At 41.6% G+C, this 17,467-nt stretch overlaps 1 long non-coding RNA gene across 1 annotated transcript in view; it reads right to left on the bottom strand.

Moving 5' to 3' along the window:
• Window positions 1-200: 200 nt before the first annotated feature.
• The window catches only part of LOC309792427, a 49,371-nt gene continuing 32,104 nt past the window's right edge, over window positions 201-17,467 (bottom strand). The window contains exon 4 of the long non-coding RNA XR_014291712.1: window positions 201-2,966. This is a non-coding gene — a long non-coding RNA (uncharacterized lncRNA). The remainder of the gene's footprint in view (window positions 2,967-17,467) is intronic.

The raw sequence follows: 17,467 nt of genomic DNA, 5'->3' as shown, positions 1-17,467 counted from the left end.
TTGAATGCAATAGATGGACCTTGCTTCGATCAGGATTTCTCTCTGTGAGAAAGCGTCATCACAATAGGGGAATTTGAACATTGACTTTTTATTATACAACATTTAAAAAATCATTTTATTAGGGGTAATCAGGTTTCTTAGGTATGTATTTTTAAGTCCTTATATATTAGGTAGATACATGGAAGAATTTATCGTTAAAAATGTTATCTGGGATTTGCTTTAAACTATTCCAGGAAAAATGTTGGTGGGGGAATAAATGAAACAAGATTGGCAGTATTGATAATTACTAAAGCTGAGAAATAAGTACATGGGTAGGCTTATTATACTATTCTCAAATATTTTTATATGTTTGAAATTTTCATAATGAAAGTTTGAAATGTATAATTTTCAATAGTGTAATTTAGATAGGAAACAAATGCTGTAGAGAGAACACTGTTTCAATACCTGAAGCTGTTCATGCAAATAATCAATTAACAATCTATAATAAGAAAAAAAGATTCAGCCTCTTTTGCCCTTCTTTTGGTTTCCTGCTTTTTCCTTTAAATGGTAGCATATTAAATACATGGCTGTACCTCTTGCTTTTTAATATATCTTTATTGATGCATATTTTATGTGTCATATAATTCACCCATTTCAAGTGTAAAATTCAATTTTTTTTTTTTTTTGGTAAATTACCAAGTTGTGCAACCATAACCATAAGTCAGTTTTCAATTGTTTCCATCACTCCAATAATTGAACAACTTCAATTGTTTCCATCGCCCTCAGGCCCATTTACAATTACCCCTCTCCACTCACCCCTCCCTCAGGCCCAGACAACCCCTTTTGCCTCCTGATTAGAAACTATGATAAAACAATTCTTGGTATTGTCATCAGAGTCTAAACAGACTTGGCCAGTTTCTTTCCCATCAGAGGAACCAGGCATTTCACAGTGGCTGTCTTAATGGACTAAATCCAGGGTAGCTGTAATAGTAAAATTGAAGGCTGGGGAAGAGAGAGGAGGCTGTGGCTAGGCGCACTGAACTGTGCTTGAACCTATAGGCCCTTTTCCCCCAAAACCACAACACAGTGACTGCCTCCTAAACCAGCTCTGCCAAGAGCAACTTTTTTAAAAAACATAAAAACCAAATTCACAGGAAAAATGACTATATGCCTGAATCGTAATTTACTTCATTTTTTTAAAAGTAATTTAAAAAGAAATCCTGGATGATTATGACCAAATAGGTTTTTCAGAGCTAAAAAGCAAAAGTTGAGATAAAATGACTGAATCACTGTCCTCAGGTACACAGGAAAATGCCTGTCACTGACCATTTGGAATTTTTTTTAAAGAAAGGGAAGAGTCAAAGCAAACACAGGAATCAAAACCCACAGAATTCAAATTAAGACTCCATCAGGGCTGTTTTGAAGAGCAGTGATTGATCACAAAATGAAAAGAAAGGTGAGCAAGTCAAGTTGTAATGCAATTTGATTTACATAACAAACAGCTCTTGCTGCTTCCACTTTGCTCTATGCTCCGTGAGAGGAGGAACACAATAGGTCCTCAACTCAATTAATATTTGCCTTAAGAATGAGTAAATGGGGACTTCCCCGTGGAGCAGTTGTTAGGACTCCGCCCTCCTGATACAGGGGACCCGGCTTCCATCCCTGGTCAGGGAACTAGACCCCACATGCATGCTTCAACTATGAGTTTGCATGCTACAACTAAGGAGCCCGCCTGCTGCAACTAAGACCTGGCGCAATCAAATTAATTAATTAATTTTTAAAAATAGTTAAAAAAAAAAGAATGAGTAAATGAATGAAGGCCTATTATGTTCTAAGCACTACGCAAGAAATTGGGGATCGGAAATGACAAAGGTCCTGATGTCAAGAAAACCAAGTACAGTGGAGAAGCAGACATATAAACAAATAATTTTTATGTAGTGTGGTAACCACTAGAAGTAATTTCAAGGTATAGAGTTAGCTCAAAATGGGCAGTAATATGGTTGGGGTAGGAGGTTACATATACTCATATTCTCCAGGAAAACAATGACAAGGAGAGTGTTCTAGACAGAAGAAATAGCATTTGCAAAGGGAATGAGTAGTTCGGTCTAAAGCATTAAATGCATCAAGATAGGTTTCCCCCTGGAGCCATGGGACACAGAGCAAAGGTGAAGGAAGTCCTGGGTGAGGTCAGATGTGGGAAGCAAGAAACAGTTTGATAGTCAAGTTCAAGGAGGTCGATGGAAAGCAAGAACTGGGCAAAAAGTAAAGGGTCTTCAACAGAGGACAGACTAGATGGGTGTGAGGAACAGTGTGCAGAATAATGGAGCAAATTTTTTGTCCTAGTTTATGTGCAGGAGCTCAGAGCTGAGCATGTAGGAAAGTGGCAGGAGTCGAAGCCACAGCTTTGATGGAATAAGGTGGCAGATGGAATCGTATGTGAATTTTGTGGTGGGGCAGTAGATGTACCAGACAGAAGTAAAGAAATGCTCTTCAAATATGCTATTCAATATTCTGTGGAGAAGGGATAGTATATGGGTAAATGTGGACTTGGATGAATTTTTTTTTAAGTTCCTTTGCTCTTTCTTTTAAAATTAATTAATTTACTTATATATTTTTGGCTGTGTTGGGTCTTCATTGCTGTGCGTGGGCTTTCTCTACTTGCAGCGAGCGGGGGGCTACTCCTTGTTGTGGTGCGTGGGCTTCTCGTTGCGGTGCGTGGGCTTCTCATTGCAGTGGCTTCTCTTGTTGCAGAGCATGGGCTCTAGGCACACGGGCTTCAGTAGTTGTGGCTCACGGTCTCAGTAGTTGTGGCTCACGGGCTCTGGAGTGCAGGCTCAGTAGTTGTGGCGCACGGGCTTAGCTGCTCCGCAGCATGTGGGATCTACCCGGACCAGGGCTTGAACCCGTGTTCCCTGCATTGGCAGGCGGATTCTTAACCACTGCGCCACCAGGAAAGTCTGGACTTGGATGAATTTAAACAGCATCCCCTAAACAGGTAGAGAAACAAATAAAATGAAATAGTAGATATCAGGATTGTTAAGGTGGGCTGCGTCAGGATAAATTAGCATCTTGTCTGATGTATTGATACATACAGAGGTCTTTGTGGATAAAGGCCCCCCACCCCCCGGAGAAGTCAACTATGACTATAAGGGCAAACAGAGTAAGAAAGTACTCCCTCTTGGGACACCCTGGAAAATCTTTTATTGACTCAGTAGGGAGACAGTCTCTTCTACCCCTAAATTTATGTCACATTGCTTTGCACAGAGATCCTTTGGCTAACGGGATGTGGTCCATACACTCCTCTACAGGGTTCTTGAAAACCTTTTTTCTCAGTATTGGCCAAGGTTTAATGATATAGACAGTAGTTGAGACCCGCCCAGACCAGAGCACCATGAGATATGTGAATCATAGCTTCCCACTATCAAAAGGCATGCAATACACTGGTCATTAACCCACAACCTAAGAGAATATCTTTCTTGCAAGTGGAGAATCCAGTATGACTTTGATTAGAGTATAGAGATAAAGAGCTGGGTGTGGGAGCAGGAACCTTAGCAGTGGGGGACAGAAAAAAGGAAATAAAGTCTCTGACTCAGACAATAGTGAACTTGGGGAGAAAGGGCAGTTTCAGGTATCAGATTCAAAGTGGTGGACAGAGAGCAAGAACCAGATTACAATAAAAGTGGAGACCAGGAAGAGTCCCCAGACTGTGGTAGGCAGAGGAAGGAGGCTGGTATAGAGACCTGTGGTCAGGTCCCTGCACAACTTGAGAGCTGTTGAAGATGCTGTTGATTGAAGGTTTTCACCACATATGTGAGGTTTGGCAAGCAAACTTGAAAAAAAAAAAAGTCATCCTAAGAGATCTCACTAAAAAGATCTGGAGAATGATATCAGAAACCTTTTAATTTGTTCTGGGGAAAAAAAGCATTGATACAAAGCAAATTATCTATTTCCATACAAAATTGTTCTAATTCCAGAGAAATAATTTCACTGTCAACAAAACTTGCTGTGGTCTTTATAAAGTTCCAAGTTAACAAACCCCTCAAACGCCTCTGGTATTGTTTTATATATATACACACTACACACATACCTGGCCAAGGTGGGCAATAAATTTGAATCAAGGTCTAGGTTTCCAAAGTAACAGAGCCAAGTAGACAGTCCCCTGGCAGAATTCTTTTTTTAAAAGGTTTCTTATTTATTTTTAAAGGATTTTGGTTTTTTTTTTGCGGGGGGCAGGAAAGGGAATCTGAGCATGCTCCATCTGTCTACATGACACCATAATAACTTGTAGACAAGATAATCATGTGGTTCCTTTGACTGTGAGATAACAAATCATGAATAGTTCTGTTTTTATGTGGACATGCTTGTGATAAAGGAAAGACATTGAGGATTAGGGTGAAGGCAACTCTCATTCAAGAGAATGGAAGCAAGAAAATTCTGAATGTGACTTCACGATGAGGGTAAAGGTGGTGGTTTGGGAACATGGGGTAAGGGTATTTATTTGCCTAATTTCAGCATTGCTAGAGCACACGCTAACAATGGTATTCTACTTCTGAAATTCCACTGGTTCTGGAATTCCAGCAAAGGTCCCTCCAGGTAATCGTGTTCTCCCCAGCCTCATAGTGCTGCTTGGGAAGGCACTGCCTTTTCTTTGCATCACAAATTGTTTAGCAAACTATCCATGAAAGAAAAAAAAAATTATAAAATTCTATGAAAATTGTCTTGAGCTCTGACTCAACGTATCCACATAATTTTTTTTTCTGTATATAACATCCTTAAAAATGAAAACTCAGCTGAAGCTTCAACTAGTTGATCGGTTGGCATTTTGAGAAGTCATGATTTAAGCAGATTTAAGCAGTACCCCATTCACCCTGAGCCTGTAACTAAGACAAGGTGTCCTGCCCTCTGGAAAAGGGGTACCACCACACTTTGTCACATCTGCCATTTTAGAATGTTCCCCAACAGCTGCAGCTGGGCCTGCCAACGGGATGCTTCCGTGACACAAAAAGCCTTTCATTACAGTTTTCAATGCTATTTGAGATGTTTGGATTCTTCTGTTGTTACTGTTATTCTTTTTTTTTTTGGTGTGTGTGTTACGCGGGCCTCTCACTGTTGTGGCCTCCCCCTCTGCGGAGCACAGACTCCGGACGCGCAGGCCCAGCGGCCATGGCTCAAGGGCCCAGCCGCTCTGCGGCATGTGGGATCGTCCCGGACCGGGGCACGAACCCGTGTCCCCTGCATCGGCAGGCGGACTCTCAACCACTGCGCCACCAGGGAAGCCCCGTTACTGTTATTCTTGAAGGTTGCTTCTGGTTTGGAGCCCTATTTAAAACCTGGAGATCTCTTTTCCTTAGATCAAAGTTATCTTGTGCCCACAGACAGTGGTATATATGTACACGAAGCAGAGCTTTGGCCCAAATGATCTTCCAGATGGGAGAAAAACACCTGAGTTATTCAATACAAACCCACATTTTTAATGTGACAAGCATGTCTTATATTTTCATTTTATAGCTTTCTGACTTCAAGTCTTCATCCTACTTTAAATGTGCAGATATTCTTTAATCCTATTTCTTAATGAAAAAAGAAACTATTAAGGAGATAAAAAATTTAGCGTTTTTAAGTGTATGCTTCGGGGATATTGATTTATTCACTTATCACCCTTGGTAATCCAAATGAAAAAGGATATCAGGCTAACTTAGAAATTCGCAGGGTCTTCCCTCTCAGGCTTCTGTGCAATTAATTAGAACAACAGGGAAGGCTTTCATGAAAGTTATATCTTCAGGCTCACCCTCAGGCTCTTTTATCTGAACATAACATGTTGGTTTCTAATTTCTTTTCTTTTTTCCACTCCCCACCAAATCATGTAGGTTAACAGCCAATCAAAAAGCAAAGAGATTTTCTAATAATAAGATTATGATGTATTTAATATGATAAACTACTTTCCTAATTTCAAAGTATAGCTTTCATGCAGGAAAAAAGAAAAATGTCATTATATGTTGCCCTCTTCAAACTGCAGTTAATATGATAATTAATTTCTTTGATTTTTGTCTATCAGTACATATTATTGAGTTCCTGATGGGGTCATAGCAGTATGATCCATGTTATGCTTCTTTTGAGCCCGATTTAAATCAGGGATCTATCAATAGGGGTCTTGTTGACCAGTGGCGGAAGTCAAGTGGACGTATGTGAAAGCATCTTTACCAAGCTAGTGTTGGGTTTGATGGTGAGGGCTGGGGTGTTCTCTTCTTCAGTGTATTCCTCAGATTCTGGGAGTGATGGTGACCCCCAGCCTTGAGCAAAGTACTTCTTCCAGAATTGCCCTCAGCCAAAGACTGCCAACCCCCCAAGGTCATGCTCCCTCCCTGAGCACAGCATTTATCCAATGACTGGTTGATTAGAGAGCAAGTATTAGAGGCTCCAGGCCCTGGCCTTGAGGCAGGATAACTCAGAAGGACCATCCCAGCTCCAGACAACCTGGGGAACCACTTACCTTTGCATTTTAAGTGCATTTTAAGTCACTCCTCCCTCTGCCCTACTCTGTGCTAGTCCCCAGGGCACTGCCCAATATATTTCCCAATATATTTCTTTCATGCAGATCTGTCTCAGAGCCTGTTTTGGGTGGGGGGGGACCCAGCCGCAGCAGCATCAAATGTTGATATAATGAAATCAGGATGCCCAGGTTTTGGTCCTGTTCCTGCCACCACAGGGAGTCCCCTATCTCGACTTCCTTTAAAAGGGTTGCTTTTAAAGGAAATCTCGACTAGATTTCCAAAGTAACATCTCTCTAAAAGTCTAAGATAACTGTCACAGTAAGCACTCAACCTTGATTGTTCTTCTAAAAATTATAACTAATATCAACTGAAAAGAACATGGAATCAAAAATCAATGACCAGGAATCAGTTTCAATTACTAATTTGTTTGACAACACAAAATAGATTTCCCCCCACGTATCTATTCCACAACAGAAGATACTCTTATAAATCATCCCTATTCTGAGTTTAATTCAGCAGCTTTCATTCCATTCTCTCTGCCCAGGTTTCCAGGAGCACAGGTAAATCCACTCAGTCATCTCTCCATCTGGAACCAGATCAATGATTGCAAGGAGGGTTTGTAGAATCCATCCGCAGTCAGATATTTCAGAATCAAGCAACAATGTGTTAGTATTCTTTTGTGTGTGTGTGTGTGTGTGTGTGTGTGGTACGTGGGCCTCTCTCACTGTTGTGGCCTCTCCCGTTGCGGAGCACAGGCTCCGGACGCGCAGGCTCAGCGGCCATGGCTCACGGGCCCAAGCACTCCGCGGCATGTGGGATCTTCCCATACCGGGGCACGAACCCGTATCCCCTGCATTGGCAGGCGGACTCTCAACCAGTGCGCCACCAGGGAAGCCCTGTGTTAGTACTCTTAAGTGGAAAAGTTTTAAAAGGAAAAGGGACTCCTTAAAAACAACTTAATAAATATAATAGGGAAAGAATTATAACCAACTTATTAAATGAAATATATCCAACTAGTTAAAATATATGTCTCCACTACTTAAAGTCCCAAGTCCTTTGTTTTTCATTTTATCCTCTTAGATTCCTTCTTTGACGTAGGTATCATTAAAGCCATTGCAGGGGCTTCCCTGGTGGCACAGTGGTTGAGAGTCCGCCTGCCGATGCAGGGGACACGGGTTCGTGCCCCGGTCCGGGAAGATCCCACATGCCGCAGAGCGGCTGGGCCCGTGAACCATGGCCGCTGAGCCTGCGCGTCCGGAGCCTGTGCTCCGCAACGGGAGAGGCCACAGCAGTGAGAGGCCCATGTACCGCAAAAAAAAAAAAGCCATTGCAGTACTTGCAGTAAGTCTATCCTTCTTGGCTGGTGCCTTAAGAGAACGTAAACACCCACCTAGAGAGGCAGGGTGTCAGTTCCTGCCACTAGCACCAAGGTGTTCCTGACCTTAGGGTAAAGGTTTTTTTACAAATTCACTTTGTTTTTTTATTTTCCCCTCCCCTTCCTTTCCTGTTTTATCCATCCTGCTTTTTGGTCCCTCCCTCTGGCATACACTTTGTCCTGCATCTTTTCCTATAAGGGTGTACTCTGTGCCCGCATTTGACTGCTGTTACTGGGGTTGCTTCCATTCTCTTCCTGCCTGTTGGCTCCACAGCTTGCCTGAGTGCTGATGAACTCACTTCCAAGTGCCCATCTCAGCATGAGGCAGCCTTCTCCTGGTGGTGTGGGGAGAGGTGAGGGTAGTGAGCTATTATGAGATGAGGTGCGGGGAGGCGTGGTGAGGTGTGGTCAGGTATGGTGAGATGTGGGGAGACATGGGGAGGTGTGGTCAGGTGTGGTCAGGTATGGTGAGATGTGGGAGACATGGGAAGGTGTGGTTCTATTTTTTCTAAAGTGACTCCATGCACAGTGGGAGAAACTATAATCTGCCCTGGAACAACTATCATTGGCCAAAAAGGCCTAGCTTTCTGGCAATACTGTCTGGTTACCCAGCTGACCCTGGAAAACTATCACATTCTCTGTGCATGTAATTTGTCTCATCCACATAGGAAAGTGGCCTGGATTACCTACCATCTGACATCATCAACTGTGGCAACCTACCATCCTAGTCGCACTTTGCTTTTAACCTACTACCACGTGGGAGGTGTGTGCAGACTTTTATCAAAAGCTTTGGAGAAGTTTCTCTACCTCATTCTCCATTGAATAAAATGGCTACATGTAAGGAAAGAAACACTTAAAAACTTGCATCTATCTTTGCATATTTCCCCAAGCTTATATTCTACCCCAAGCCTCTTCATTCACAGTTTGCTGCCTGCTTTATTCATTTTCTACCACCCTTACTCCCAATCCCGTACATCCATGGGGTTGTATGTAAAGAGGAAAACATTAGTTTTCAAAATGGTAGGGGATCCAGTTAAGTTTTTTAAATACTTTACCTTTTAGAGCAATTTTAGGTTCACAGCAAAATTCAGAGGAAGGTACAGTGATTTCCCACATACCCCCTACCCCACACATGCAGAGCCTCCCACATTATCAACATCCTCCACCAGAGTGGAACATTTGTTACAACTGATGAGCCCACACTGACACATCATAATCACCCAAAGTCTGTAGTTTACCTTAAGGCTCATTCTTGATGTTGTACATTCTGTGGGTTTGGACAAATGTCTAATGACATGTATCCATCATTATAGTGTCATACAGACTATTTTCACTGGCTTAAAAGTCCTTTGTGCTCCACCTATTCATCTTTTCCTCTCTCACGTATACCCCCCCCACCAGCCCTTGACAACCACTGATCCTTCCACCGTCTCCATAGTTTTGCCTTTTCCAGAATGTTATATAGTTGGGATCATATAGTATGTTGTCTTCTCAGTAATGTGCACTTAAGATCCCTCCATATTTTTTTCATGACTTGATAGTTCATTTCTTTTTAGCACTGAATAAGATTCCCTTGTCTGGATGTACCACAGTTTAGTTATCCATTCACCTACTGAAGGACACCTTGGTTGCTTCCAAGTTTTGGCAATTATAAGTAAAGCTGCTATAAACACCCCCATTCAGGTTTTTGTGTGGACATAAGTTTTCAGCTCCTTTGGGTAAATACCAAGGAGCCAATTACTGGATCGTATGGTAAGAGTATGTTTATTTTTATAAGAAACTGCCAAACTGTCTTCCAAAAGTGGCTGTACCATTTGGCATTTCCACCAGCAATGTATAAGAGTTCCCGTTGCTCCACATCTTTGCCAGCTCTTGGTGTTGTCAGTGTTTTGGATTGTGGCCATTCTAATAGGTGTGTAGTGGCATCCCGTTCTTTTCATTCACATTCCATTGCATTTTTAAATTATGTCTCCCCCTAGCTTCTCTATAGATATATTTTAATTTGCAAAACAAAAATAATCCTTTAAAGAAACTTTAACATGATAGAATCAAAGTGATGTTTGATTGTTGAAAGCCTAACTCAACAGTCATACAGTAGATATTCATTAAGTGTTTCACCACGCCACATTCATCAAGAACTTTGGCATCTGGATCTTAGGCTCTGTCTTCATTCCAAGGTCTGTCATTGACCTAGGCAGTTTCCCTGTCAATATAGTTGACCTACTCAGCACGCTAGGCTCCCAGTTCAGCTAAGGTTCTCGAGCTCGTCAAGTTTATGTTCAAATCTAGCTCCGCTCCTATTAGTTATGTGACCTTAGACAATTGTCCGCCTTACCTAGAGCCTTTAAAGACTAGAACTCCACTGCCTGGATCAACCTGGTTGGAATTCCAGTCTGATCTTACGTGCCCCTGTAACTAGGCAATCAGTATTATCCATTGCAAACCAGCGCAGCTATAAGTTTGTGACCTCCAACCACAGACAAATCCTCTGCACTGCTGTGCAGTCATCCTATGTGTCTTTAAACAGCCACCTCAAACCTAAATTTCTAAACAGTGTTTCTAAATCTTTACCACTCTCCTCATGACCCCTCCCCAGAAATCATCATCAGATGGGAACTCCCTCAACCTCTTGCCCTTCTACCCAACTACAGATTTATCTTCATTTACACCTGTCCTTCCCTCCTTCCATCTCATTTGAGAGAGTATTTAACCACTTACTCAAAGCTGCTCAGGATACCAACTTTTCTTATCTCCTTTAATGTTTTGGTCTTTTCATGTATCCGTTTTATGCTGTATCCTCAATCTCTCCCTCCCTACTGCTTTCTTCCCTTAGCCTATGAACAAGCTCAAGCCTTTTCTTTTTAAGGAGAAAAAAAAGGCCTTCTATCTTCTACACAAACTCTCTTTCCATTCACAGACAACCTTCTGCAAAGATCAGTCTATGGAACCATCACTGCCTCTTTACTACCCTCTGGTTCACTACTTTACCCACTTCAATCTGGCTTCCAACCCCACTTGAATTGGGAAGCTACCCCCGCAGACAGCAGATGTGACATCTGTATCACCCAATCCAATATAAAATTCTTAGTCTTTGATATACACGCTGTCTCTGTGTCATTGACCATTGACCACATTTCTTTCTGAAGTCCCCTCTTCTTCTTTGGTAACTGGGACATCACTTTCTCCTGGTCTCCTGCTTACCTCTGACGATTTCTTCTCGGTCTACAGCTCCTAACCCTTTAAATGCTTATATTCTCCAGGGCTCCATCCTCACCCTTCCTCTTCAATTCATTCACACTCTCCCTTGGTGATCCTGACCAACTCATACTTCCAATTCCACCTACAATCTGATAGTTCCCTAAATTTTCTGCCTAGATATCCCAGGCATCCCAGAGCTCTTCTGGGCCCTAGGACAGTAACTCCCTAATGGACATTTCTACTTGTGGGTCACACAGACACATCAAATTCAACATGTCCCAATTCAAAGTCCTCATCTTCCCCCCCGCCCACTCCCCAATACCTGCTCCTCCTGGGCTCTTATTTTGTCTGATGATACCATGATCCACCCAAGCACACAAGCCAGATATCTGAGTCTGATCCTCAGCTCCTTCATTCAAATCCTCTCTTTTTGTTTTCTATTCTCACTTAGTAAAATCCTATCAAGACTTTTTAAAATCTCTTGAATTTGTCTCTTTCTCTCCAGTTCCTCAATTACTGCTCCATCATCTCCAACCTGGACTGTTCTCCTGACTCCAGCTTTGTCCCTTTCCAATCTGTCCTTCATAAGGCAGCCAGCAGTTGTCTTTCCTTGTTAGGATAACTTTCTAAATAACGTAATGCTCAGCTTAGAGTCCTTAAGTGGGAGGAATATGGCCATTGGGTAGTAAAGTTACCTAAATTTATTTTACTTAATCTATTTTTAACTGATAACTTTTATATTAAATTTATAATTTTAAAATATCAGGACAAGTTTGGTAGAGGACTATGAGGGACTTCCATTCTGGAACTTCTTTCTCAGAATTAGGCAAGTTAATATGGCATTCAAGAGGTTTTGTTTTTTTTTAATATTGATTTTTATTTATTTATTTATCTATCTTTATTTTTGGCTGCGTCAGGTCTTTGTTGCAGCATGCGGGGCAGGCGGGATGGTTTTAGCTGCAGCACGTGGGCTCCTCTCTAGTTGCGGAGAGTGGGTTTTCTTCTCTAGTTGTGGCACGTGGGCTCTGTAGTTTGCGGCACTCAGGCTCAGTAGTTGTGGCGCATGGGCTTAGTTGCCCTGTGGCATGTGGGATCTTAGTTCCCTGACCAGGGATCGAACCCACACCCTCTGCATTGGAGGCACCAGGGAAGGCCCAAATTCTTTTTCTTGTGATGAGAACCTTTAAGATCTACTCTCTTAGCAACTTTTGAATGTACAGTAGAGCATTATTAACTATAGTCACCATGCCTATATTTTAATCACTATAATTCTAAATGCATTTTGATATCTGATATGACCATTGTTTTCTCTTTACTTTTTTTTTTAAAGACCATATTACCTTTCATTTTAACCCTACTCTCGCTTTTCAAAATGTCCACTATTCTTACAGGTTTATGCCAAATAATTAAGTCTTCGGTCAATAAAGAGCAAAGGGATGGAAGGAGAATGGACATTTAGAATTTCTTTTTATTTCGTTTTCCAAAAAGAAGACTGAAAAGGCATTTAAAAATTCTTGAAATGCTAACTGTAGAGGTTAAGACTCACTCTGGAAGCCATGATCTAACAGCTTTGAATTCCAGCTCCACCACCCACAAGCTGGGGAAGCTTGGACAAGTTTCTTAACTTCTCTGCGTCCTCAACAGTAACATTGGGATAATATTATTATACCTATTTAAAGTCTTTTATGAAGATTGCATGAGTGAATACATAAAGCTTTTGGACAGTACTTGGCAGGTAGGAAATGCTTAGTAAATGTTAACTCATAGTAATGCCTGTCTAGAACATATGCACCCCGAGAACAGGAACTTCTATTTTGGCCACAATCCTATTGCCAGCAATAAAGACTTTGCAGTTCAGTTCATTTAAGTTCAACAAATATTCATGAATACTTATGACATGCCAGACAAACACCAGAGATGCAGTGATGAGTAAGAATTCGGCCTCGCCCTAGAGAGGCGAAGACAGATAGGAAGGTAGAATTTTCTCTCCACTCTTTCTTTGCTATGCTGTTCCCTCTTCCTGGAACACTCCTCCACCACTTCTTCACCTGCTTAATTCCTACCATCATTCATATCCTTAAAACTCTCAGCTCAGACATTACCTACCCACAGAAAACTTTCCTGACATTCCAGGATGGGCGAGGAAACTTCCCCAGCCCCTGTGCAAACTTCTGTTGTGTTCTTAGCAGATGGTGATTTGTCTGTCTCCTCTGCTGACTAGTCTAAGTAAAGTAAACAGAAGTCAAGAAGGTGGATTGCAGCTCTGTGGCCTCAGCACCCAGCCCAGGATCTGCTATGTAATATGTGTGCAATGTGTGGTAAGAAACTAATGATGATGAAGAAACCTGGGAATCTTTCCACGATGAGAGGACTCTTTTTGAACAGTCGTGCCATAGCTTTAAGAAGCAAAGACTTGTACCACAGTACAAATTATGACTTCAAAAGGGCATAAGAGCAAAACAGAAGCAGACTCACAGACATAGAAAACAAACTTGTGGTTACCAAAGGGGAGGAGAGGGAGAGAGGGACAAATTTGGAGTATGGGATTAACAGATAAAAACTACTGTGTATAGGGCTTCCCTGGTGGCGCAGTGGTTGAGAGTCCGCCTGCCGATGCAGGAGACACGGGTTCGTGCCCCAGCCCAGGAAGATCCCACATGCCGTGGAGCGGCTAGGCCCGTGAGCCATGGCCGCTGAGCCTGCGTGTCCGGAGCCTGTGCTCCACAACGGGAGAGGCCACAACAGTGAGAGGCCCGCGTACCGCAAAAACACAAAACAAAACAAAAAACTACTGTGTATAAAATAGATAAGCAACAAGGATATATTGCATAGCACAGGGACTTATGGACATGATCTTGTAATAATTTGTAATGGGGTATAATCTGCAGAAATACAGAATCACTATGCCGTACACCTGAAACTAATTAATACTGTAGATGAACTCTACTTCAATAAAAAAGTTAATAAAAATGAAAATGACATAATAAGCCAAATTTTATAAAATCTCCTTCTGACCCTTCCTAGGTACTAAATTGTTCTGAAAGTTACATGAAAGGAAATAACTAAGTTAAATGGTGAGAAATGAAAATAGAAAATCACTGTTATCTCAGTGGTGACCATGTAGCCAGTAACACTAATTGGAAAAGCCAGACAGGTGACCGCAAGCCTGGGGTCATTTTTACACAGCAGCATCTATTTTACTCCTTTAAAAAACAGTGGGAGAGGGACTTCCCTGGAGGTCCAGTGGTTAAGACTCTGCGCTTCCACTGGAGGGGGCACGGGTGCCAACCCTGGTTGAGGAACTAAGATCCCACATGCTGTGTGGCCCTGCCAAAAAATAAATAAGTAAATAAATAAAACAATGAAAACAAACTGTGGGAGAGGTGAATTCCCCCACGTGAGAAGTATTTTATAGAGTACCTTTTAAAATGATCATTTAAGGTAAGCAAGTCGTCTGGGCTCATACTGAAGGATTAACTGCTGTGATAATCCTGGCGGTGGTGAGGTTTCCGGAGACTCAAGTGTCCCTGATTTCTTCACACCATGTCCCCATATCGACCTTCCCTTCCTCTGGTATTCAGGGAAGGAAGGATGGCTAAAAATGGTTCCCACAGAGGGAAAAGTCTCTAAATCCCTCTTCTGTGCTTCTTCACCTCTTGGTGATCTTCCATGTTTTCCTCCAAGGGAGGCGCTGCCCCCTCCCCACCATCACACATTCAGCCTCATCTCCAAAGAGCCAGGATCCCTTTGCTTTCTCTCCACCCAGTTGGAAAAGCCTGTTGGATCTGGAATCAGTGAGGACGTTATCATCAGTGTAAATAAGGCCCAGAGAGTTCATCATGTGATCTTGAGTAGGGATGTGTGTATTTTCATAGATGAAGTCTTGATCCAGGAAAATGAATTCCTGGTTTTCAAAGTTTCAGGCATCAACAAGCAAGCGGTGGGAGGGGTTTTGGGGTCTCGCCCATGGCAGCTGTCTACTCCACCTACTTAGATGTCCGATGTGTCTTCAGTCTTGGTTTCTATTTTTAAAAAATGTCTCTTCCTTCTTCCATAAAAATTTGCCTAGGGTTCTGGCCCATAAAAACATCACAATCGCATGTAACGGTTTGAGAAAAACCACAATTATGAAAACCTCAGGGTAATCTTACATCCAAATACTTCATATTATCTGAAATTATCAAAAGTTAATACGGTTACCACCTCCCCCTCCCCAAATCAGAGCAGAGGGAAAAGGGTTTTGTTTTTTTTTTTTTTTTTTTTTGCGGTAGGCGGGCCTCTCACTGTTTTGGCCTCTCCCGTTGCAGAGCCCAGGCTCCGGACGCGCAGGCTCAGTGGCCATGGCTCACGAGCCCAGCCGCTCCGCGGCATGTGGGATCTTCCCGGACCGGGGCACGAACCCATGTCCCCTGCATCGGCAGGCGGACTCTCAACCACTGCGCCACCAGGGAAGCCCGGGAAAAGGGTTTTGAATCAAACATCCTTTCCTCAGTTAAAATCATTCTGGAAAAAAAACCAGCATTTGATCAAGTTTAGACAAGACTTTTTTGGTTGTTGTTGAAGATTGCTGCAATGGTTTCATATTAGGTTTTCTTGCCCCTTTCCAATTTGCTTACAATCACCCCTCCCTCCCCAGGGGTTTTGGAATGAATCATCAACTTTTCTTTTTCAAGTACACTATTAAATTAGGCTACAGCCTGGAATCAAACATTTGTTCTTACAAGCATTTCTTTCATGTCATCAGCTGTAATGGAAACCAGAAATTCAGTAGGCAGGCCTTATCTCCAGCAAAGCAGAAGCAGGGACATCCAGGCCCACACTTCTGCTGTCATGCACCATTTGGACAAATCTAAAAATCATATTTAAGGGTTGGAGAATTGATACTAAAATTAGAAAAGGCCAACTTAAATTTATGTGAAAATTCATAATTTCTTTTAATTCAGAAGTGATATGTGTCATTCATATTGAGTAAGAAGTTAAAAATAGCTTCTTCCTCTGAATTTCAATCTTACATAAGATGCTTTTAAAGGACATCCACACTTTAAAATAAACAGTGTTTTTCAAATTCCAGCTTCAAGAGCTTAAAGATACCTTCAGTCCATTTTTAATTTCAGGAAACAGCAATTGTTGAATAGAAAAATACTTAATTATCAGAATGGCTATCTTTTAGTGATATATTATTATGAAAACCAGACCTTCACCAAAAGATATGAGATGACATATGAGATGACCATTTATCCATTCAGCTAATAGTGCTATCACTAAGTTAAGGATTAATGATGTAGCAATAAACAAAATATACAAAAATCCCTGTCCTGTGGAATTTATATCAAAGGGAAAGCGAGTGCGATAGATTATAAACAAAATACAGCAATAAATATATAGAGAAACACTATAAAGAAAACAGAGCAGGGAAGGCGATTAGACAGTGGTGGGGATGGGGAAGAAGTTACAGTTTTAAGTAGGAGGGTCGGGAAAGGTGGTGTTTTTGTAATGTCGTAAAGGAAACGTGACTTTGAAGAAGAGGACTCCATGCAGAAGGAACTACCAGTGCAAAGGCCCCGAGGCAGGAGTACCTGGTATAGTTAAGGGACGGCAAAGAGTCCCGTGTGGCCTGTTCAGAGTGAGTAGGCCAGAGGGTGTGAAGGGGTTAAGTCGTAAGTTAACCCCTTGAGTAGGGTTAACCCTACTCAACCCTACTTAAGTTAAGTAGGGTTGGGGTCAGCAGATTATATAAGGCCTTGGAGGGCATTGTGAAGATGTTGCCTTTTACTCTGAATGAGGTGGGGAGCCTTTGGAAGATTTTGAACAGAAAGTGACATGGTCTGACTTAAGTCCTTAAAAGATTACTTTGGCTACTGTGTTGCAAATCGATTTAAGAAAGGGAAGGCTAAAAAGAGAAAGACTAGCTGGGTACATACTGGACCCTCCAGAAATACTTGTTTACTACACACTGCATTGTTACATTAAGTTCCCTCTTTTTTACTTATTTCACCTTTTAAAACTTTACTTCAATAACCTATAAGGGAAAAGAATCTGAAAAAAAAATAGATACATATGTATGTATAACTGAAACACTTTGCCATATACCTGAAACTAACACAACATCATAAATCAGTTATACTTCGATTAAAATAAATAAATAAAAGAAAGGCAAAAAAAATTACCTTATTTACGTCCTTATTCTCCGTGTTATTTAGGGTTGTAATTCAAATTTGAAAGCAATACAACTGCATTTCTTTGAAACACTGAATTCATCTCAGACTTCATCGAGTCAAGCTGGTCTCTCATTTAACTTCCTCTTTCCCCTTCCTTAATTTGGGCAAAGAGTTAAAAATAGTTTGTTCTCTGCGAGCAGAAACAACTACAGATTAAGAGAAGTAGATAGGAGTAGCCTTAATACTAATGGCTAACATTTTTGGAGTGT

The sequence above is a fragment of the Mesoplodon mirus genome, assembly GCF_964341445.2.
Source record: "Mesoplodon mirus genome assembly, chromosome: 17".
NCBI lineage: Eukaryota > Metazoa > Chordata > Mammalia > Artiodactyla > Ziphiidae > Mesoplodon > Mesoplodon mirus.
This window is presented reverse-complemented; position numbering and strand designations above follow the sequence as displayed.